Below are 24996 nucleotides of genomic sequence, written 5' to 3'. Positions count from 1 at the left end.
ATGCTGATCGGTCTCAGGTCTTTGATTTCCTTGGCACCAGTGAACTTAGGGGCCAATGCCACCCAAGTGAGATTCGCATCCGCTGGCAACTTTGACGTGCGGAAGAATTCCAATACCGCAGCCGTAAACTCAGATCCAATCTCAGCCCAACACCTCTTTATAAAGTTCATGTTGTACCCGTCACTTCCTGGCGCCTTGCAAGATTCACAATCCCAGACTGCTTCTTTAATCTCTCGAGGACTCGGCTGTACTTCCAGAGCCACAGCATCAACTTCATCAATCATTTCTACCAATCCGTCCCTAAAACCCACCAACGGAGACACTTCCTGATGATACAAGTTCTTGTAGAAGTCCCTAATCGCAATCTTAATCCGAGATTGATTCCTTATCAATCTTCCATTAATGACCAACTCATCAATCCTGTTATTTCTCCTTCTTGCAGAAGCTAGATTGTGGAAGTACCTCGTATTCCTGTCAATGTCCTTCGCATGTCTAGATCGCGACATCTGCTTCCAATGTAGCTCCTTTCTGACATACCATTTCTCACAGCAAGTTACCAATGCCTTTCTTCTTGCCTCCATTGTTCCATCATAGATGCCATCACCCACCATGTCATCAATCTTCTTGATCTCCTCCTCAAACTTCAAGATTTTCTTGTCTATATCCCCAAAGTTACTTTTATGCCATCTTCCCAGGGGAACTGTCAATGCCTTCAATTTATCTGTGAATGATGCTTCTCCTAAGCCTTTCCATTCCTCCTTGACCACCTGCAGGAATCCTTCATGGGTAAACCACGAATCAAGACTTCTAAATGGCCTCAGCCCGTCTCTACGCCTCTTTTCTTCCACTATGATAGGACAATAGTCAGACAAACCCCTAGAGCCACCTCGCATCCGAGTATCTGGGAATTTTTCTAGCCATTCCAAGCTAACCAGCACCCTATCAATACGGCTACATGATTGTCCTCTGAACCATGTAAACTTGCGGTCAGTAATCGGCAAGTCTACCACACCCATGTCATGTATCCAACTCTTAAAGTCTTCAGCTGTCAAAGGTAATGTATCTACGCCCCGTCTTTCTTCTACCTGTATAATCTCATTAAAGTCACCCATGAAACAACAGGGAACCTGACATAACCCAGCTATGTAGCTCAACTCCTCCCAAACAACAAGCTTCTCATCCCTTGTATGTGCACCATATACCAGGATAAAAGCACAATTAAAATGATACTTCAATATTTCCCCTTCAACACATAACCATCTCTCCCCTTTGTAGCTATTTCTTATTTTAAAAAATTCCTCATCCCAAATTAATAACAATCCACCAGAGGCACCACTGGATTCAACAAATTCCCACCCTGCACTACTATTCTCCCAAATATTTTTAACATCAAAATTAGTAATTAGCGGTCTCTTTGTCTCTACCAGGCCTAACATGTTTAGCTTAAAAATTCCTCTCAGGTTCTTTATCATCCTGAGCTTTCCACCCCCCCTCAACCCCCTAATGTTCCAGGAGCTAAAAATCATTTAATTAATTTATTGCACACCTTTTTTTGAGATTTGGGTCTGCTTCACCTCGATTTTGCCCTTTGTTTCGCCAATTTTTTCTTCAAAGCGATTTCTTCGTTCTGCTGCTGAAGGATTGCCATGATATCATCTTCTTCGTCATATAGCATAGCTCCGGATTCCTTTGCTAAGTCCCAGGTTCTCTTGTTTTCTAGCAGCTGCTCCTCTAATGTTAAACCCTCATTGTCACTGGCTTCATCCTCAACTGCTTGAACTACGTCCTCCAATCCACCCTCATCTCCTTCATATCCAGCTTCGTCATTAGGCTCTGTTGAGTTCCTACCGTCATCAGGTGTCTTGCCAGGCTTTGTCTCTCCAGGCACATCATCTTCTTCACTGTTCCGGACAACATCATCCCCTTGTTCAGGATTGTCCTCCGCTTCCAGACCTGCCAGGGACCCACCAGACCCTCCTCCATGGACTACCAGCCTGCCTCCTCCCTTCCCCATCGCGTCTATATTCAGTCTCCCCTCATAATCCCCACCAGGCCACACCGATAGCACCATGTCATCCATTAATCTCTCGCCGCCTTTTGAGTGGGTCTTCATCACCACCGACGTTCTCGCGCAGCCAAGCCCTTCACGGCCTCCCTCTCGGCGCTTTCTTCCAACCGTGTTATCTCCACCTGCGTCCCCGACCGAGCAAGAGTGCTGCCGTGAACCTCCAGAGCCCGCGGGCACACCCTGTTTTTCAATGGAGCAAGGTCGCAAGGCATCAGCAGTGGGCATCGTATCCCCAGCCTGCTGAAAAACTTCATGCGCAGCCACTTCGTTGCCTGGAGGAAGGGAGCGCATTCTTCCTCTAGTTTGCCAACCCGATGACAGTCGGTTCGACCCAGTCCCGACCCGGTCTGATGGCTCCTGCTCCAATCCAATATGGACATCCACTTCACCCAATCCCTTCCTTCCTTCAGCCCATATCCCTTTAAGGCCCAACCCACAATTACAACCCCCATGAGTATAGATGGGCTTCCTTAAGCATACAGCTTCAATACCCTTTTGTTCCTTCCTGCATGGCCCATTTTCTTTTAACCCATAATCCCATGGAACGGTCATTTCTGAGTCTATTTCATCGTATCCCACTAAAGCCGCCGTCCTTTTATTGCTGATTTTATTACCATGGTAAGTTACCAATTTCGAATGATTGTGTTTTAAATTATCATAACACCATTCATTCAAAATTGATTCAGAAATTACCAATCTGCCCTCGTCTTCAACCTCCTCTCGCATCACTTTGGTAGTCACTTCTGCTGCCTGATCTATACTTCCCGTTGAGTTCATAGACCTTGGCACCATTATATCAACACCATCTCTAAGCTTTGTAGTTAAATTCATCTGCTGTTCAATGCTATCCTCACCCTCCCTCATCGTTCCTTCCCTATCACTCCCTCCATATATTTCGCCACCTATCTCTTTTACCAATATGTCAAAGCCACTAGTGTCGATCGTAACATGGACCCATTCTTTGATCACGTCCATTATACACGTATCGATTTCTACGCGACCAGAACTAAACGAGGAGCACGATTCTGTCGCACGATCACAACCAACCACCTCTCCCCATTGACTGCCTATTAACCTGAAAGTGTCCCCAGACCATGCATGTAAAGGCACCCCAAAGCACTCTAGCCACACCCTTCGAGTTTCACTTTTTTCTGATTCATCCCACCTCCAAACACTATGAAAAAACTGTAGCAGGCCATTCATATTGAACGTGTAAGCCTCTTCTGCATTCAAGAGATTGTCAAAAGTCAACAGAGCTTTATAGGCACCCATTTCTCGCACCTGGATAATGTGGGGAAAAGTTGTCGCAATCGATTTCCTCAACGCTTTGAAGTCAATTGCCTTCGTCGATCCCCCAACTAGACTTTTCTGCAACCAATCTAGGTTTTCTTTCACCACCATTGCATCCACTTTCTTCGTCCACCCATTACCATGTGGATCCCGAACTGTATTATCCTTCATTAAAACCTTTTTGGGAGCATTTGTGTTTTCCTTAACCTCTCCTCCTTCTTCTGTTGCTTGCCGATCTATAGTGTGTCGGTAGCCCCCTCGTGGATGAATTCTGCTTGTGTCTTTCACCTCTGGCGATCTTCTGTACTTAGCTTCCCCTACAAACACAACTTTACCCCTCAACCTCGTATGATTCATTTCTGCTATAGCCTTCAAAGCTCCTCCTTTGGTGGTATACCTTATGAATGCAAAGATGTACACTCCTCCATTCTTCTGCTTTCTTGATAGGTAGATGTCGTTTATACGTCCAGTCCAGTTAAACAGTTGAAAAAGCTCTCTCTTCGATATGTCTAATGGGAGATTGTCCACGAAGATTGAGAAAGACTCGCTCTCCAAGCGTCTATACTCATCTCGGTTCCAAACTCTAGGATCCTTGACCTGACCTAACGTTCTACCCCTCTCTGTGTTTCCCGACCACTCCCTCTCTCTCATCTCTCTCTCTCTCTCTAAATAAGATATTTTTAAATTCCAAACCTTAAAGTGTGTTTGGAGGAGGGGGATTGTTCGAGTATGGACAACTGACGGTTCATCTTGTTGCTCAGATTAGGTAATTTTCTTTTTATTTTCTTTTCAAAAAAGTTTTCAAAAATCTTTCAAAAATTTTTCTTTATTGTCGTTTTCTTAAAATATAATTTTCGAAAAAAATAATAAAAATACAAAAAAAATCATAAAATCATAAAAATCAAAAATATTTTGTGTTTCTTGTTCAAGTCTTGAGTCAACTTTTAAGTTTGGTGTCAATTGCATGCTTTAAAAAAAATTTCTTGCACTTTTCGAAAATTCATGCATTCATGGTGTTCTTCATGATCTTTAAGTTGTTCTTGACAAGTCTTCTTGTTTGATCTTGATGTTTTCTTGTTTTGTGTTGTTTGTTGATTTTCATATGCAATTTTTGTTTGTTAGAGTCCATGCATTAAAGATTTCTAAGTTTGGTGTCTTGCATGTTTTCTTTGCATCAAAAATCTTTCAAAATTATGTACTTGATGTTCATCATGATCTTCATAGTGTTCTTGGTGTTCATCTTGACATTCATAGTGTTCTTGCATGCATTCTTTGTTTTGATCCATAAAGAAAAGAGAAAAACACAAAAATGACGTTTTTAATTTTTCTCTCTCATCATTAAAAATTCAAAATAAAAAAAAATATCTTTTCCTTTTTTCTCTCAAAATTTCGAAAATTTGAAGTTGACTTAGTCAAAAATTTTCAAAATTAGTTGTTTCTTACAAGTCAAGTCAAATTTTCAAATTTTAAAAATCTTATCTTTTCAAAAATATTTTTTTCAAAAATCATATCTTTTTCATTTTTTTCTTTTTTTTTTGAAAATTTTAAAAATCTTTTTCAAAATATTTTCAAAATCTCTTCCTTATCTTTATTTCAAAAATTTCGAAATTACACTAACAATTAATGTGATTGATTTAAAAATTTGAAGTTTGTTACTTTCTTGTTAAGAAAAAGGTTCAATCTTTAAATTCTAGAATCTTATCTTGTAGTTTCTTGTTAGTAAAGTAATTAATTTTAATTTTAAAAATTAAGTCTTTTTCAAACATATCTTATCATATCTTTTATATCTTATCTTTTCATCATATCTTTTTCAAAATTTTATCTTTTTCAAAAATTTGATTTCAAAATATCTTATCTAACTTCTTATCTTCTTATCTTTTCAAATTTGATTTTAATATCTTTTTCAACTAACTATTTGACTTTTTATTTGTTTGTTATCTTTTTCAAAACCACCTAACTACTTTTCCCCCTCTAATTTTCGAAAATACCTCCCTCTTTTTCAAAAAAATTCTTTTTAATTGTTTAAATTTTAATTTTAATCATGTGTTATCTTTAATTTTCGAAAATCACTAACCACTTTTTCAAAATTATTTTTGAAATTCTCTATCTCTCCTTCTATCTATTTATTTATTTATTCACTAACACTTCTCTTCATCTCTCTTCATCTCAGATCACCACTTTTATCCTTACCCATTCTTCTTCACTACTCTACCCTTTTTTTCTTCTACTAACATAAAGGAATCTCTATACTTTGACATAGAGGATTCCTCTTTCTTTTCTTGTTCTCTTCTTCCCTATATGAGCAGGAACAAGGAAAAAGACACTCTTGTTGAAGCTAATCCAGAACCTGAAAGGACTCTGAAGAGGAAACTAAGAGAAGCTAAACTACAACAATCCAGAGGCAACCTTTCTGAAATTTTCGACAAGAGAAGGAGATGGCAGCCAAACCCAACAACAATAATGAAAGGAGAATGCTTGCTGACTTCACAAAACCAACGTCCAAATTTGATGGAAGAAGCATCTACATTCCTACCATTGGAGCCAACAATTTTGAGCTTAAGCCTCAACTAGTTGCTTTAATGCAACAGAACTGCAAGTTTTATGGACTTTCATCTGAAGATCCTTACCAGTTTTTAACTGAGTTCTTGCAGATTTGGGAGACTGTTAAGACAAATGGAGTAGATCCTGAAGTCTATAGGCTCATGCTTTTCCCTTTTGCTATAAGAGACAGAGCTAGAACATGGTTGGACTCACAACCTAAAGATAGCCTGGACTCCTGGGATAAGCTGGTCACGGCCTTCTTGGATAAATTCTTTCCTCCTCAAAAGCTGAGCAAGCTTCGAGTGGATGTTCAAACCTTCAAGCAAAAAGATGGTGAATCCCTCTATGAAGCTTGGGAAAGATACAAGCAGATGACCAAAAAGTGTCCTTCTGACATATTTTCAGAATGGACCATATTAGATATATTCTATTATGGTCTATCTGAATTTTCCAAGATGTCATTGGACCATTCTGCAGGTGGATCTATTCACCTAAAGAAAACGCCTGAAGAGGCTCAGGAACTTATTGACATGGTTGCAAATAACCAATTCATGCACACTTCTGAGAGGAATTCCGTGAATAGTGGGACACCTCAGAGGAAGGGAGTTCTTGAAATTGATACTCTGAATGCCATATTGGCTCAGAACAAAGTGTTGACTCAGCAAGTCAACATGATCTCTCAAAGTCTGAATGGATGGCAAAATGCATCCAATAGTACTAAAGAGGCAGCTTCTGAAGAAGCTTATGATCTTGAGAACCCTACAATGGCAGAGGTTAATTACATGGGTGAACCTTATGGAAACACCTATAACTCATCATGGAGAAATCATCCAAATTTCTCATGGAAGGATCAACAAAAGCCTCAACAAGGCTTTAACAATGGTGGAAGAAATAGGCTCAGTAATAACAAGCCTTTTTCATCATCTTCTCAGCAACAGACAGAAAATTCTGAACAGAGCCCCTCTAATTTAGCAAACTTATTCTCTGATCTGTCAAAAGCCACTTTAAGTTTCATGAGTGAAACAAGGTCCTCCATTAGAAATCTGGAGGCACAAGTGGGCCAGCTGAGTAAGAAAGTCATTGAAACTCCTCCCAGTATTCTCCCAAGCAATACAGAAGAGAATCCAAAAGGAGATTGCAAGGCCATTGAAGTAATCAATATGGGCGAATGCACAAGGGAGGAGAAGGACGAAAATCCTAGTGAGAAAGACCTCCTGGGACGTCTCTCAAACAAGAAGGAGTTCCCCATTGAGGACCTAAAGGAATCTGAGGCTCATATAGAGACCATGGAGATTCCACTAAATCTTCTTCTGCCATTCATGAGCTCTGAAAACTATTCCTCCTCAGAAGAGGATGAAGATGTAACTGGAGAGCAAGTTGCTCAATATCTAGGAGCTATCATGAAGCTGAATGCCAAGTTGTTTGGTAATGAGACTTGGGAAGGTGAATTCCCCTTGCTCATTAGTGAACTAGATACATGGTCAGAAAACTCTACCTCAAAAGAGACAAGATCCTGGTAAATTCTTAATACCATGTACCATAGGCACCATGACCTTTAACAAGGCTCTGTGTGACCTGGGGCCAGGCATAAATCTTATGCCACTCTCTGTAATGGAGAAACTGGGATTATTGAGGTACAACCTGCCTTATTCTCACTTCAATTGGCAGACAAGTCAGTAAGACAAGCTTATGGATTAGTAGAGGACATGTTAGTAAAGGTTGAAGGCCTTTACATCCCTGCTGATTTCATAATCTTAGACACTAGGAAGGAAGAAGATGAATGCATCATCCTTGGAAGACCCTTCCTAGCCACAGCAGAAGCTGTGATTGATGTTACCAGAGGAGAATTACTCCTTTCAATTGAATGGGGACTACCTTGTGTTTAAAGCTCAAGGACCTTCCTCTGCAACCATGGAGAGGAAGCATGAAAAGCTTCTCTCAGTACAGAGTCAAAAAGAGCTCCCACAGTCAAACTCTAAGTTTGGTGTTGGGAGGCCACAACCAAACTCTAAGATTGGTGTTGAGAAGCCCCCTCATTCAAACTCTAAGTTTGGTGTTGGGAGGCCCTCATCCTGCTCTGAATATCTGTGAGGCTCCATAAGAACCCACTGTCAAGCTAATGACACTAAAGAAGCGCTTGTTGGGAGGCAACCCAATTTTTATATATCTAATTTTAATTTTATTTTATTGTTATTTTGGGTTTTATTAGGTTCATGATCATGTGAAGTCACGAAAAAATACTAAAATTAAAAACAGAATCAAAAATAGCAGAGGAAAAATCACACCCTGGAGGAAGGACTTACTGGCGTTTAAACGCCAGTAAGGTGCATCTGGCTGGCGTTCAACGCCAGAACAGAGCATGTTTCTGGCGCTGAACGCTAGAAACAAGCAACATCCTGGCGTTTGAACGCCAGGAAATGCCTTGAGGAAAGCTGGTGCTGAACGCCAGTAACAAGCATGGAACTGGCGTTCAACGCTGGTGCACGAAATTGCAATCACACTTTTGCAATTCCGCACAACTAACCAGCAAGTGCACTGGGTCATCCAAGTAATACCTTACGTGAGTAAGGGTCGATCCCACGGAGATTGTCGGCTTGAAGCAAGCTATGGTTATCTTGTAAATCTTAGTCAGGATATCAGAAATTATCAGGATTGATTGTGAAAAGTAAAAGAACATGAAATAAGTACTTGTTTTGCAGTGATAGAGAATAGGTTGAGGTTTTGGAGATGCTCCATCTTCTGAATCTCTGCTTTCCTACTGTCTTCTTCTTCAAGCACGCAAGGCTCCTTCCATGGCAAGCTGTATGCAAGGGTTTCACCGTTGTCAATGGCTACCTCCCATCCTCTCAGTGGAAATGTTCAACGCACCCTGTCACGGCACGGCTATCCATCTGTCGGTTCTCAATCAGGCCGGAATAGAATCCATTGATTCTTTTGCGTCTGTCACTAACGCCCCGCCCTCAGGAGTTTGAAGCTCGTCACAGTCATTCAATCATTGAATCCTACTCAGAATACCACAGACAAGGTTTAGACCTTCCGGATTCTCTTGAATGCCGCCATCAGTTCTAGCTTATACCACGAAGATTCTGATTAAGGAATCCAAGAGATATCTACTTAATCTAAAGTAGAACGGAGGTGGTTGTCAGGCACGCGTTCATAGTTGAGAATATGATGAGTGTCACGGATCATCACATTCATCCGGGTTAAGAACAAGTGATATCTTAGAATGGAAGCAAGCATGATTGAATGAAAAACAGTAGTAATTGCATTAATCCATCAAGACACAGCAGAGCTCCTCACCCCCAACCATGGAGTTTAGAGACTCATGCTGTAGAAGGTACACAAAGAAACGTGTAAAGTGTCATGAGGTGGAGATACAATGTCAAAAGATCCTATTAATAGTAAACTAGTAACCTAGGGTATACAGAAATGAGTAAATGACGTAAAAATCCACTTCTGGGTCCACTTAGTGTGTGCTTGGGCTGAGCATTGAAGCTTTCATGTGTAGAGACTTTTTCTGGAGTTAAACGCCAGCTTTCATGCCAGTTTGGGCGTTTAACTCCAAGTTTTATGCCAGTTCCAGCGTTAAACGCTGGAAATTCTGAGGCTGATTTGCCACGCCGATTTGGGCCTTCAAATCTCGAGTAAAGTATGAACTATTATACATTTCTGGAAAGCCCAGGATGTCTACTTTTCAACGCCGTTGAGAGCGCGCCAATTGGGCTTCTGTAGCTCCAGAAAATCCACTTCGAGTGTAGAGAGGTCAGAATCCAACAGCATCTGCAGTCCTTTTCAGTCTCTGAATCAGATTTTTGCTCAGGACCCTCAATTTCAGCCAGAAAATACCTGAAATCACAGAAAAACACACAAACTCATAGTAAAGTCCAGAAAAGTGAATTTTAACTAAAAACTAATAAAAATATACTAAAAACTAACTAGATCATACTAAAAACATACTAAAAACAATGCCAAAAAGCGTATAAATTATCCGCTCATCACAATACCAAACTTAAATTGTTGCTTGTCCCCAAGCAACTGAAAATCAAAATAGGATAAAAAGAAGAGAATATACTATAGACTCCAAAATATCAAGGAAACTTACCTCCAATTAGATGAGCGGGACTAGTAGCTTTTTGCTTCCGAACAGTTTTGGCATCTCACTCTATCCTTTGAAGTTCAGAATGATTGGCATCTATAAGAACTCAGAACTCAGATAGTGTTATTGATTCTCCTAGTTAAGTATAATGATTCTTGAACATAGCTATGTCATGAGTCTTGGCTGTGGCCCAAAGCACTCTGTCATCTAGTATTACCACCAGATACATACATGCCACAGACACATACTTGGGTGAACCTTTTCAGATTGTGACCCAGCTTTGCTAGAGTCCCCAATTAGAGGTGTCCAGGGTTCTTAAGCACACTCTTTTTGCCTTGGATCACAACTTTATTTCTTTCTTTTTCTTTTTCTCTTTCTTTTCTTTCTTTCTTTTTATTTTTTTTGATTCACTGCTTTTTCTTGCTTCAAGAATCAATTTAATGATTTTTCAGATCCTCAATAACAGTTCTCCTTTTCCATCATTCTTTCAAGAGCCAAAAATTTTAACATTTGTAAAACAAAAAATTCAAAAGACATATGCACTGTTCAAGCATTCATTCAGAAAACAAAAAGTATTGTCACCACATCAAACTAATTCAACTAGTTTCAAAGATGAATTCGAAATCCTGTACTTCTTGTTCTTTTGTGATTAAAGCACTTTTCATTTAAGAGAGGTGATGGATTCATAGGACATTCATAGCTTTAAGGCATAGACACTAAGATACTGATAATCATGTAATAAGACACAAACATAGATAAACATAAGCATAAAAATTCGAAAAAATAGAAAATAAAGAACAAGGAAATTAAAGAACGGGTCCACCTTAGTGATGGCGGCTTGTTCTTCCTCTTGAAGATCTTATGGAGTGCTTGAGCTCCTCAATGTCTCTTCCTTGCCTTTGTTGCTCCTCTCTCATGATTCTATGATCTTCTTTAATTTCATGGAGGAGGATAGAATGTTCTTGGTGCTCCACCCTTAGTTGTCCCATGTTGGAACTCAATTCTCCTAGGGAGGTGTTGATTTGCTCCCAATAGTTTTGTGGAGGAAAGTGCATCCCTTGAGATGAATATCTCCATCTCCCATGGCTCGGAGGTGGAAGCTTTTGCCTTCCCTTTCCTCTTTCTAGAGGTTTCTCCGGCCTTAGGTGCCATAAATGATTATGGAGAAACAAAAAGCAACGCTTTTACCACACCAAACATAGAAGGTTTGCTCGTCCTTGAGCAAAAGAAGAAAGAAGAGAGAGTGGTGGGGTAGGTGGGGATCCTGTGGGGTCCACAGATCCTGAGGTGTCAAGGATAATTCATCCCTGCACCAAGTGGCGAGCAAAAATGCTCCTTCTGCCATTCCTGGCGTTAAACGCCGGGCTGGTGCCCATTTCTGGCGTTTAACGCCAGCTTGGTGCCCATTCCTGGCGTTTAACGCCAGTCTGGTGCCCCTTTCTGGCGTTAAACGCCCAGAATGGTGCCAGACTGGGCGTTAAACGCCCATTTGCTGCCCTTACTGGCGTTTAAACGCCAGCAAGTTTTCCTCCAGGGTGTGCTGTTTTTCTTTCTGTTTTTCATTCTGTTTCTGCTTTTTCAATTGATTTTGTGACTTTCCATGATCATCAACCTATAGAAAACATAAAATAACAAAGGAAAATAATAAATATAACATTGGGTTGCCTCCCAACAAGCGCTTCTTTAATGTCAGTAGCTTGACAGTGGGCTCTCATGGAGCCTCACAGATACTCAGAGCCATGTTGGAACCTCCCAACACCAAACTTAGAGTTTGAATGTGGGGGTTCAACACCAAACTTAGAAGTTGGTTGTGGCTTCCCAACACCAAACTTAGAGTTTGACTGTGGGAGCTCTGTTTGACTCTGTTTTGAGAGGAGCTTTTCATGCTTCCTCTCCATGGTTACAGAAGGAGAACTTTTATAGTCTGCACTGTCTGCAAGCCACGGAACTTCCTGAATAGCAAACAATTGCTCATCCGGAAAGGTTTCAGAGATCTCAATAGGAAGGAGGGATGCTCCTGCTACTGGTTCTATCCTTGACAGGTGATCAGCTACTTGATTCTCTGTCCCTTTTCTGTCTCTTATTTCTATATCAAACTCTTGTAGAAGCAACACCCAACTTATGAGCCTGGGCTTTGAATCCTGCTTTGTGAGTAGATATTTAAGAGCAGCATGGTCAGTGTACACAATCACTTTTGATCCTACTAAATAAGATCTGAACTTGTCAATGGCATAAACCACTGCAAGTAACTCCTTTTCGGTGGTTGTGTAGTTCTTCTGTGCATCATTTAGGATACGGCTGCCATAATAAATGACGTGCAGAAGCTTACCATGCCTTTGTCCCAATACTGCACCAATGGCATGGTCACTGGCATCACACATTAGTTCAAATGGTAATGTCCAGTCTGGTGCAGAGATGACTGGTACTGTGACCAGCTTAGCTTTCAGGGTCTCAAACGCCTGCAGACACTCCTTATCAAAGATAAATGGCGTGTCAGCAGCTAGCAAATTACTCAGCGGTTTGGCAATTTTTGAAAAATCCTTTATAAACCTTCTGTAGAATCCTGCATGCCCCAGAAAGCTTCTGATTGCCTTAACATTGGTAGGTGGTGGTAATTTTTCAATTACTTCAACCTTAGCTTGATCCACCTCTATTCCTTTGTTTGAAATTTTATGCCCAAGGACAATTCCTTCAGTCACCGTAAAGTGACATTTTTCCCAGTTTAAAACTAGGTTGGTCTCTTGGCATCTTTTCAAAACAAGTGCTAGATGGTTAAGGCAGGAGCTGAATGAGTCTCCAACTACTGAAAAGTCATCCATGAAGACTTCCATAAATTTCTCTACCATATCTGAGAAGATAGAGATCATGCACCTCTGAAAGGTTGCAGGTGCATTACACAGACCAAAAGGCATCCTTCTGTAGGCAAATACTCCAGAAGGACATGTAAATGCTGTTTTCTCTTGGTCCTGAGGATCTACTGCAATTTGGTTGTAACTTGAGTAGCCGTCCAAAAAGCAGTAGTATTCATGACCTGCTAGTCTCTCTAGCATCTGGTCTATGAATGGTAAAGGAAAATGATCCTTTCTGGTGACTGTATTGAGCCTTCTGTAGTCAATACACATACGCCACCCTGTAACTGTTCTTGTAGGAACCAGTTCATTCTTTTCATTATGAACCACTGTTATGCCTCCCTTCTTGGGGACAACATGGACAGGGCTCACCCAGGGGCTGTCAGAAATAGGATAAATAATCCCAGCCTCTAGTAACTTAGTGACCTCTTTCTGCACCACCTCCCTCATGGCTGGATTTAGCCGCCTTTGTGGTTGAACCACTGGCTTAGCATCATCCTCCAATAGGATCTTGTGCATGCATCTTGCTGGGCTAATGCCCTTAAGATCACTTATGGACCACCCAAGAGCTGTCTTGTGTGTCCTTAGCACTTGAATTAGTGCTTCCTCTTCCTATGGATTTAAAGCAGAGCTTATGATCACTGGAAAAGTGTCACCTTCTCCCAGAAATGCATATTTCAGGGATGGTGGTAGTGGCTTGAGCTCTGGTTTAGGAGGTTTATCTTCTTCTTGAGGAATTTTCAGAATTTCTTTTATTTCCTTTAGTTCCTCCAGATCAGGCTGAACATCTTTAAAGATGTCATCTAGCTCTGATTCAAGACTTTCAGTCATATTGACCTCCTCCACCAAAGAGTCAATAATATCAGTGCTCATGCAGTCATTTGTTGTGTCTGGATGCTGCATAGCTTTGACAACATTCAACTTGAACTCATCCTCATTGACTCTCAGGGTTAATTCCCCTTTTTGGACGTCAATGAGGGTCTGTCCAGTTGCTAGGAAAGGTCTTCCTAGAATGAGAGTTGCACTCTTGTGCTCCTCCATTTCCAGCACTACAAAGTCAGTTGGAAAGGCAAATGGCCCAACCTTGACAATCATGTCCTCAATTATGCCTAATGGATATTTAATGGAGCTATCAGCAAGTTGGAGGCATATCCGAGTTGGTTTGACTTCTTCAGTCAACCCAAGCTTTCTGATAGTGGATGCAGGTATTAGATTGATGCTTGCTCCAAGGTCACACAGGGCTGTCTTGGTGCAAGCACCTTCTAATGTGCATGGTATCATAAAGCTTCCTGGATCTTGAAGCTTTTCTGGTAAGCTTTTCAGAATGACTGCACTGCATTCTTCAGTGAGAAATACTTTTTCAGTTTCTCTCCAATCCTTCTTATGACTTAAGATCTCTTTCATGAACTTAGTATAAGAAGGTATTTGCTCAAGTGCCTCTGCAAACGGAATCTTTATTTCAAGAGTCCTCAGATAGTCTGCAAAGCGGGCAAATTGCTTATCCTGTTCCGCTTGGCGGAGTTTCTGAGGATAAGGCATCTTGGCTTTATATTCTTCAACCTTAGTTGCTGTAGGTTTATTCCTTACAGAAGTGGTTGGAGAAGCCTTTTTAGAGGGGTTACTATCAGCACTCTCAGGTGTCTGATTCCCTATTGGCGTTTGAACGCCGGGATTGGGTGGAAAATGGGCGTTTAACGCGAACTTTTCCCCCTTTTCTGGCGTTTGAACGCCAGAACTGGGTAGGGAATGGGCGTTTAACGCCAGCTTTCCCCCCTTTTTTGGCGTTTGAACGCCAAGAGTATTCCTCTCTGGGCTCTTACTGTCCTCAGAGGGATTTTGGATAGTGATTTGGCTATCCTCTGTCAATTGTTCCTTTATTGGCTTTTTGCTACTTTGAGCAGTGTTATTCAATGTCTTCCCACTCCTCAGTTGAACCGCTTGGCATTCTTCTGTTATCTGTTTAGATAGCTACTGTTTTGCTTGATTCAACTGTGATTCTATGTTCTTGTTAGCAATTTTAGTTTCTTGGAGCATCTCTTTAAATTCTGCTAACTGTTTTGTCATCAGGTGTAATTGTTGATTAAGCTCAATCATCTGTTCTTGAGGATTAGGATCAGTGGCTACTGCCATGACTTCCTCTTTTGGGGAGAACTCATTGCCAGAGTACAAATATTGATTTCTAGCAACAGTGTCTATGAGCTCTTGAGCCTCTTCAATTGTCTTCCTCATGTGTATAGATCCGCCAGCTGAGTGGTCTAAAGACATCTGAGCTTTTTCTGTAAGCCCATAGTAGAAGATGTCTAACTGCACCCACTCTGAAAACATTTCAGAGGGGCATTTTCTTAGCATACCTCTATACCTCTCCCAGGCATTATAAAGGGATTCATTATCCTCTTGTTTAAAGCCTTGGATGTCCAGCCTTAGCTGTGTCATCCTCTTTGGAGGGTAAAAGTGATTCAGGAATTTGTCTGATAACTGTTTTCATGTCTTTATGCTTGCTGTAGGTTGGTTATTCAACCACCTCTTAGCTTGATCTTTTACAGCAAATGGAAACAGTAATAGTCTGTAGACATCCTGATCCACCTCTTTATCACGTACTGTGTCAGCAATTTGTAAGAACTGTGCCAGAAACTCAGTAGGTTCTTCCTGTGGAAGACCGGAATACTGGCAATTTTGCTGCACTATGATAATGAGTTGAGGATTTAACTCAAAGCTGCTTGCTTTAATGGGAGGTATACAGATGCTACTCCCATATGCAGCTGTAATGGGGTTACCATATGACCCCAGAGTCCTTCTGGACTGCTCAATTCCACTTAGGTCCATGATGGAGAAAGGGAAATGATATGGATTGCAAGTAGATTATTTATTTATTTATTTATTTATTTATTTTTTATTTTTATTTTTTAAAAGTGACCGAAAAAATATAAAACAAAATAAATAGAGAATAAAATAAATTTTCGAAAATTAACAGAAAATAAGATCAAAGCAAATTGAAAACTGAATCAATTAGTTAATTAAAAAGATATGATTGAGAATTATTTTGAAAAAGATATGATTGAGAAGATATGATTGCAAATAAAAATGATTGAAAAGATATGATTTTGAAAATCTTTGACTAATTTAATGCAAAATTTCGAAAATTATGAGTAAAACAAGGAAAGGATATTTTTTTTTATTTTTAAATTTTAATGAGGAAAGAGAAAAACAACAGAACGACACTAAACTTAGAAATTTTAGATCAAAACAAAGAGAACAAACAAGAAAACTTTGAATGTCAAGATGAACACCAAGAACACTTTGAAGATCAAGATGAACACCAAGAACAAATTTTTGAAAAATTTTTAAGTGAATAAAAGCACAAAAGACACCAAACTTAAAATTTTTAGAAAATCAAACACAAATTTTCGAAAACTTAAAGGAAAACACAAAGAAGACACCAAACTTAAAATATAAAACTAAACTCAAATAAAAGACTGTAAACCAACAAAAATAAAACAGTCCTAATCTAAGCAACAAGATAAACCATCAGTTGTCCAAACTCGAACAATCCCCGGCAACGGCGCCAAAAACTTGGTGCACGAAATTGCAATCACACTTTTGCAATTCCGCACAACTAACCAGCAAGTGCACTGGGTCGTCCAAGTAATACCTTACGTGAGTAAGGGTCGATCCCACGGAGATTGTCGGCTTGAAGCAAGCTATGGTTATCTTGTAAATCTTAGTCAAGATATCAGAAATTATCAGGATTGATTGTGAAAACTAAAAGAACATGAAATAAGTACTTGTTTTGCAGTGATAGAGAATAGGTTGAGGTTTTGGAGATGCTCCATCTTCTGAATCTCTGCTTTCCTACTGTCTTCTTCTTCAAGCACGCAAGGCTCCTTCCATGGCAAGCTGTATGCAAGGGTTTCACTGTTGTCAATGGCTACCTCCCATCCTCTCAGTGGAAATGTTCAACGCACCCTGTCACGGCACGGCTATCCATCTGTCAGTTCTCAATCAAGCCAGAATAGAATCCATTGATTCTTTTGCGTCTGTCACTAACGCCCCACCCTCAGGAGTTTGAAGCTCGTCACAGTCATTCAATCATTGAATCCTACTCAGAATACCACAGACAAGGTTTAGACCTTCCGGATTCTCTTGAATGCCGCCATCAGTTCTAGCTTATACCACGAAGATTCTGATTAAGGAATCCAAGAGATATCTACTTAATCTAAAGTAGAACAGAGGTGGTTGTCAGGCACGCGTTCATAGTTGAGAATATGATGAGTGTCACGGATCATCACATTCATCCGGGTTAAGAACAAGTGATATCTTAGAATGGAAGCAAGCATGATTGAATGAAAAACAGTAGTAATTGCATTAATCCATCAAGACACAGCAGAGCTCCTCACCCCCAACCATGGGGTTTAGAGACTCATGCTGTAGAAGGTACACAAAGAAACATGTAAAGTGTCATGAGGTGGAGATACAATGTCAAAAGATCCTATTAATAGTAAACTAGTAACCTAGGGTATACAGAAATGAGTAAATGACGTAAAAATCCACTTCTGGGTCCACTTAGTGTGTGCTTGGGCTGAGCATTGAAGCTTTCATGTGTAGAGACTTTTTCTGGAGTTAAACGCCAGCTTTCATGCCAGTTTGGGCGTTTAACTCCAAGTTTTATGCCAGTTCCAGCGTTAAACGCTGGAAATTCTGAGGCTGATTTTTCACGCCGGTTTGGGCCTTCAAATCTCGAATAAAGTATGGACTATTATACATTGCTGGAAAGCCCAGGATGTCTACGTTCCAACGCTTTTGAGAGCACTCCAATTGGGCTTCTGTAGCTCCAGAAAATTTACTTCGAGTGCAGGGAGGTCAGAATCCAACAGCATCTGCAGTCCTTTTCAGTCTCTGAATCAGATTTTTGCTCAGGACCCTCAATTTCAGCCAGAAAATACCTGAAATCACAGAAAAACACACAAACTCATAGTAAAGTCTAGAAAAGTGAATTTTAACTAAAAACTAATAAAAATATACTAAAAACTAACTAGATCATACTAAAAACATACTAAAAACAATGCCAAAAAGCGTATAAATTATCCGCTCATCAAAGGCCAAAAACATGCTACACATGGGCGTTGAACGCCCAGCGTGTGCATCACTTCGGCGTTTCAATGCCAGAATGGTGTGCAAAGGCATTTTACATGCCTAATTGGTGCAGGGATGTAACTCCTTAACACCTCAGGATCTTTGGACCCCACAGGATCCCCACCTAACATATTCTCCCCTCTTCTCAACATTCATTCTCTCTTTCCAATAAACACACTTCCCCAAAAACCCTTCACCAATCACCTCAAACCTCTCTTTCCAATTACCCCCTTCACCACTCACATCCATCCACTCTTCCCCATAAACCCCACCCAGCTTCAAAATTCAAAAATCTTTCCCACCCAAACCCACCCTAAATGACCGAAACTACACCCACTCCCCTCCCTATATATACCCTTCCATTCTACTTCATTTTCACACAACACAAACCCCCTCTTCTACACGTTGACCGAAACACCTTCCCTCACTCTCCTCCATATTTTCTTCTTCTTCTTCTTCTTCTCTTCTTTCTTCTCTTTCTCGAGGGCGAGCAATATTTTAAGTTTGGTGTGGTCAAAGCATAATCTTTTTGTTTTTCCATTACCATCAATGGCACCTAAGGCCGGAGAATCCTCTAGAAAAGGAAAAGGGAAGACAAAAGCTTCCACCTCCGAGTCATGGGAGATGGAAAGATTCATCTCCAAAAGCCATCAAGACCACTTCTATGATGTTGTGGCAAAGAAGAAGGTGATCCCTGAGGTCCCTTTCAAACTCAAGAAAAATGAGTATCCGGAGATCCGACATGAAATCCGAAGAAGAGGTTGGGAAGTCCTAACCAACCCCATGCAACAAGTCGGAATCTTAATGGTTCAAGAGTTCTATGCCAATGCATGGATCACTAGGAACCATGATCAAAGTGTGAATCCGAGTCCAAAGAATTATCTCACAATGGTTCGGGGGAAATACTTAGATTTTAGTCTGGAAAATGTGAGGTTGGCATTCCACTTGCCCATGATGCAAGGAGATGAACGCCCCTACACTAGAAGGGTCAACTTTAATCAAAGGTTAGACCAAGTCCTTATGGACATATGTGTGGAAGGAGCTCAATGGAAAAGAGACTCCAAAGGCAAGCCGGTTCAACTAAGAAGACTGGACCTCAAGCATGTGGCTAGAGGGTGGTTAGAGTTCATTCAACGCTCTATCATCCCCACTAGCAACCGATCTGAAGTTACTGTGGATCGGGCCATCATGATTCATAGCATCATGATTGGAGAGGAAGTAGAAGTTCATGAAGTCATCTCCCATGAAATTTACAAAATAGCCGAAAAGTCCTCCACCATGGCAAGGCTAGCTTTTCCTCATCTTATTTTCCATCTATGTTACTCAGTTGGAGTTATCATAGAAGGAGACATCCTCGTTGAAGAGGATAAGCCCATCACCAAGAAAAGGATGGAGCAAGCAAGAGAGACCCTCCACGGATCTCAAGAGATGCATGAGGAAGCTCATCATCAAGAAATCCCTGAGATGCCTCAAGGGATGCACTTTCCTCCCAACAACTATTGGGAACAACTCAACACTTTCCTAGAAGATTTGAGCTACAATGTGGAACAATTAAGGGTGGAACATCATGAGCACTCCATGATTCTCTATGAAATAAGAGAAGATCAAAGAGCAATGAGGGAGGAGCAACAAAGGCAAGGAAGGGACATAGAAGAGCTTAAGGACATTGTTGGTCCTTCAAGAAGAAGATGCCACTAAGGTGGATTCATTCCTTGTTCTTACTTTTCTGCTGTTTGGTTTTTATATTATATGTTTATCTATGTTTTGTGTCTCTACTTCATGATCATTAGTGTTTAGTAACTATGTCTTAAAGTTATGAATAATTCCATTAATCCTTCACCTCTCTTAAATGAAAAATGTTTTTAATTCAAAAGAACAAAGAAGTACATGAATTCTGAATTTATCCTTGAATTTAGTTTAATTATATTAATATGGTGACAATACTTTTTATTTTCTGAATGAATGCTTAAACAGTGCAAATTTTTGATCTTGTTGTTTATGAATGTTAAAACTGTTGGCTCTTGAAAGAATGATGAACAAAGAGAAATGTTATTGATAATCTGAAAAATCATGAAATTGATTCTTGAAGCAAGAAAAAGTAGTGAAAAACAAAAGCTTGCGAAAAAAATAAAAATAAAAAAATAGAAAGAAAAAGAAAAAGCAAGCAAAAAAAGCCAATAGCCCTTAAAACCAAAAGGAAAGGGTAAAAAGGATCCAAGGCTTTGAGCATCAATGGATAGGAGGGCCCAAGGAAATAAAATCCAGGCCTAAGCGGCTAAACCAAGCTGTCCCTAACCATGTGCTTGTGTCATGAAGGCCCAAGTGAAAAGCTTGAGACCGAGTGGTTAAAGTCATGATCCAAAGCAAAAGAGTGTGCTTAAGAGCCCTGGACACCTCTAACTGGGGACTCTAGCAAAGCTGAGTCACAATCTGAAAAAGTTCACCCAGTCATGTGTCTGTGGCATTTATGTATCTGGTGGTAATACTGGAAAACAAAGTGCTTAGGGCCACGGCCAAGACTCATAAGTAGCTGTGTTCAAGAATCAACATACTTAACTAGGAGAATCAATAACACCATCCGAAATTCTAAGTTCCTAGAGAAGCCAATCATTCTGAACTTCAAAGGAAAAAGTGAGATGCCAAAACTGTTCAGAAGCAAAAAGCTACAAGTCCCGCTCATCTAATTAGAATTAATATTCATTGATATTTTGGAATTTATAGTATATTCTATTCTTTTTATTCTATTTGATTTTCAGTTGCTTGGGGACAAGCAACAATTTAAGTTTGGTGTTGTGATGAGCGGATAATTTATACGCTTTTTGGCATTGTTTTTAGGTAGTTTTTAGTAAGTTCAAGCTACTTTTATGGATGTTTTCATTAGTTTTTATGTTAAATTCACATTTCTAGACTTTACTACGAGTTTGTGTATTTTTCTGTGATTTCAGGTAATTTCTGGTTGAAATTGAGGGACTTGAGTAAAACTCTGATAGGAGGCTGACAAAGGACTGCTGATGCTGTTGGAATCTGACCTCCCTGCACTCGAAATGGATTTTCTGGAGCTACAGAACTCCAAATGGCGCGCTCTCAATGACGTTGGAAACTAGACATCCATAGCTTTCCAGAAATATATAATAGTTCATACTTTATTTGGGAATTGATGACGCAAACTGGCGCTCAACGCCAGTTCCATGTTGCTATCTGGAGTAAAACGCCAGAAACACGTCACGACCCGGAGTTGAACGCCCAAAACCCGTTACAACTTGGCGTTCAACTCCAAAAGAAGCCTCAGATCGTGGATAGATCAAGCTCAGCCCAAACACACACCAAATGGGCCCCGGAAGTGGATTTATGCATCAATTACTTACTCATGTAAACCCTAGTAGCTAGTCTAGTATAAATAGGATAATTTACTATTGTATTAGACATCTTTGGTCTCAGTTTTATTTTATTCTTCATCTGAGGAGACTATTGATCACGTTTTGGGGGGCTGGCCATTCGGCCATGCCTGAACCTTTCACTTATGTATTTTCAACGGTGGAGTTTCTACACACAATAGATTAAGGGTGTGGAGCTCTGCTGTACCTCAAGTTTCAATGCAATTACTATTATTTTCTATCCAATTTGAATTATTCCTATTCTAAGATATTCGTTGCACTTCAACTTGATGAATGTGATGATCCGTGACACTCATCATCATTCTCACCTATGAACGCGCGTGATTGACAACCACTTCCGTTCTACCTTAGGCCGGGCGCGTATCTCTTAGATTCCTTAAACAGAATCTTCGTGGTATAAGCTAGATTGATGGCGGCATTCATGAGAATCCGGAAAGTATAAACCTTGTCTGTGATATTCCGAGTGGGATTCTGGGATTGAATGACTGTGACGAACTTCAAACTCCTGAAGGCTGGGCGTTAGTGACAGACGCAAAAGAATTAAGGGATTATATTCCAACCTGATTGAGAACCGACAGATGATTAGCTGTGCTGTGACAGAGCATTTGGACCTTTTTCACTGAGAGGATGGGATGTAGCCATTGACAATGGTGATGCCCTATATACAGCTTGCCATGGAAAGGAGTAAGAAGGATTGGATGAAGTAGTAGGAAAGCAGAGATTCAGGAGGAGCACAGCATCTCCATACACCTATCTGAAATTCCCATCATGGAAATACATGAGTAACTTTATCTTTATTTTATGTTTATTTACTATTATTTGATTTTCCAAATTCCATAATTTATTTAAATCAGCCTGACTGAGATTTACAAGATGATCATAGCTTGCTTCATACGAACAATCTCTGTGGGATCGACCCTTACTCAGGTAAGGTTTATTACTTGGACGACCCAGTACACTTGCTGGTTAGTTGAACAGAGTTGTGACCACACATAGTAAAGAGCTATTATCTCGAATTAAATTTCATACAAGTACAAAGAGTACAAATCACAATTTCGTCCACCAAGTTTTTGGCGCCGTTGCCGGGGATTGTTCGAGTATGGACAACTGACGGTTCATCTTGTTGCTCAGATTAGGTAATTTTCTTTTTATTTTCTTTTCAAAAAAGTTTTCAAAAATCTTTCAAAAATTTTTCTTTATTGTCGTTTTCTTAAAATATAATTTTCGAAAAAAATAATAAAAATACAAAAAAAATCATAAAATCATAAAAATAAAAAATATTTTGTGTTTCTTGTTCAAGTCTTGAGTAAACTTTTAAGTTTGGTGTCAATTGCATGCTTTAAAAAAAATTTTCTTGCATTTTTCGAAAATTCATGCATTCATGGTGTTCTTCATGATCTTCAAGTTGTTCTTGACAAGTCTTCTTGTTTGATCTTGATGTTTTCTTGTTTTGTGTTGTTTGTTGTTTTTCATATGCAATTTTTGTTTTTTAGAGTCCATGCATTAAAGATTTCTAAGTTTGGTGTCTTGCATGTTTTCTTTGCATCAAAAATCTTTCAAAATTATGTTCTTGATGTTCATCATGATCTTCATAGTGTTCTTGGTGTTCATCTTGACATTCATAGTGTTCTTGCATGCATTCTTTGTTTTGATCCATAAAGAAAAGAGAAAAACACAAAAATGACGTTTTTAATTTTTCTCTCTCATCATTAAAAATTCAAAAATAAAAAAATATCTTTTCCTTTTTTCTCTCAAAATTTCGAAAATTTGAAGTTGACTTAGTCAAAAATTTTCAAAATTAGTTATTTCTTACAAGTCAAGTCAAATTTTCAAATTTTAAAAATCTTATCTTTTCAAAAATATTTTTTTTCAAAAATCATATCTTTTTCATTTTTTTCTTTTTTTCGAAAATTTTAAAAATCTTTTTCAAAATATTTTCAAAATCTCTTCCTTATCTTTATTTCAAAAATTTCGAAATTACACTAACAATTAATGTGATTGATTTAAAAATTTGAAGTTTGTTACTTTCTTGTTAAGAAAAAGGTTCAATCTTTAAATTCTAGAATCTTATCTTGTAGTTTCTTGTTAGTAAAGTAATTAATTTTAATTTTAAAAATTAAATCTTTTTCAAACATATCTTATCATATCTTTTATATCTTATCTTTTTATCAAATCTTTTTCAAAATTTTATCTTTTTCAAAAATTTGATTTCAAAATATCTTATCTAACTTCTTATCTTCTTATCTTTTCAAATTTGATTTTAATATCTTTTTCAACTAACTATTTGACTTTTTATTTGTTTGTTATCTTTTTCAAAACCACATAACTACTTTTCGCCCTCTAATTTTCGAAAATACCTCCCTCTTTTTCAAAAAAATTCTTTTTAATTGTTTAAATTTTAATTTTAATCATGTGTTATCTTTAATTTTCGAAAATCACTAACCACTTTTTCAAAATTATTTTTGAAATTCTCTATCTCTCCTTCTATCTATTTATTTATTTATTCACTAACACTTCTCTTCATCTCTCTTCATCTCAGATCACCACTTTTATCCTTACCCATTCTTCTTCACTACTCTACCCTTTTTTTCTTCTACTAACATAAAGGAATCTCTATACTTTGACATAGAGGATTCCTCTTTCTTTTCTTGTTCTCTTCTTTCCTATATGAGCAGGAACAAGGAAAAAAACACTCTTGTTGAAGCTGATCCAGAACCTAAAAGGACTCTGAAGAGGAAACTAAGAGAAGCTAAACCACAACAATCCAGAGGCAACCTTTCTGAAATTTTCGAACAAGAGAAGGAGATGGCAGCCGAACCCAACAACAATAATGCAAGGAGAATTGGTGACTTCACAAAACCAACGTCCAAATTTGATGGAAGAAGCATCTCCATTCCTGCCATTGGAGGAAACAATTTTGAGCTTAAGCCTCAACTAGTTGCTTTAATGCAACAGAACTGCAAGTTTTATGGACTTCCATCTGAAGATCCTTACCAGTTTTTAATTGAGTTCTTGCAGATTTGTGAGACTGTTAAGACAAATGGAGTAGATCCTGAAGTCTACAGGCTCATCCTTTTCCCTTTTGCTGTAAGAGACAGAGCTAGAACATGGTTGGACTCACAACCTAAAGATAGCCTGGACTCCTGGGATAAGCTGGTCACGACCTTCTTGGATAAATTCTTTCCTCCTCAAAAGCTGAGCAAGCTTAGAGTGGATGTTCAGACCTTCAAGCAAAAAGATGGTGAATCCCTCTATGAAGCTTGGGAAAGATACAAGTAGATAACCAAAAAGTGCCCTTCTGACATGTTTTCAGAATGGACCATATTAGATATATTCTATTATGGTCTATCTGAATTTTCCAGGATGTCATTGGACCATTTTGCAGGTGGATCTATTCACCTAAAGAAAACGCCTGAAGAGGCTCAAGAACTTATTGACATGTTTGCAAATAACCAATTCATGTACACTTCTAAGAGGAATTCCGTGAATAGTGGGACACCTCAGAGGAAGGGAGTTCTTGAAATTGATACTCTGAATGCCATATTGGCTCAGAACAAAGTGTTGACTCAGCAAATCAACATGATCTCTTAAAGTCTGAATGGATGGCAAAATGCATCCAACAGTACT

The 24996-nt window shown here is 39.2% G+C and overlaps 1 non-coding gene across 1 annotated transcript; it reads right to left on the bottom strand.

Annotated features, from left to right (window-relative positions):
* Positions 1 to 24570: 24570 nt before the first annotated feature.
* LOC112704556 (small nucleolar RNA R71) lies at positions 24571 to 24674 on the bottom strand. Its single transcript, XR_003155176.1, has one exon. It is a non-coding gene; the product is annotated as a small nucleolar RNA R71 (small nucleolar RNA).
* Between the last annotated feature and the right edge of the window lie 322 nt (positions 24675 to 24996).

Source organism: Arachis hypogaea, chromosome 7, assembly GCF_003086295.3.
Source record: "Arachis hypogaea cultivar Tifrunner chromosome 7, arahy.Tifrunner.gnm2.J5K5, whole genome shotgun sequence".
In the NCBI taxonomy this organism is placed as follows: Eukaryota; Viridiplantae; Streptophyta; class Magnoliopsida; order Fabales; family Fabaceae; genus Arachis; species Arachis hypogaea.
The sequence above is the reverse complement of the archived record's forward strand: the minus strand, read 5'-3'. Positions and strand labels throughout refer to the sequence as shown.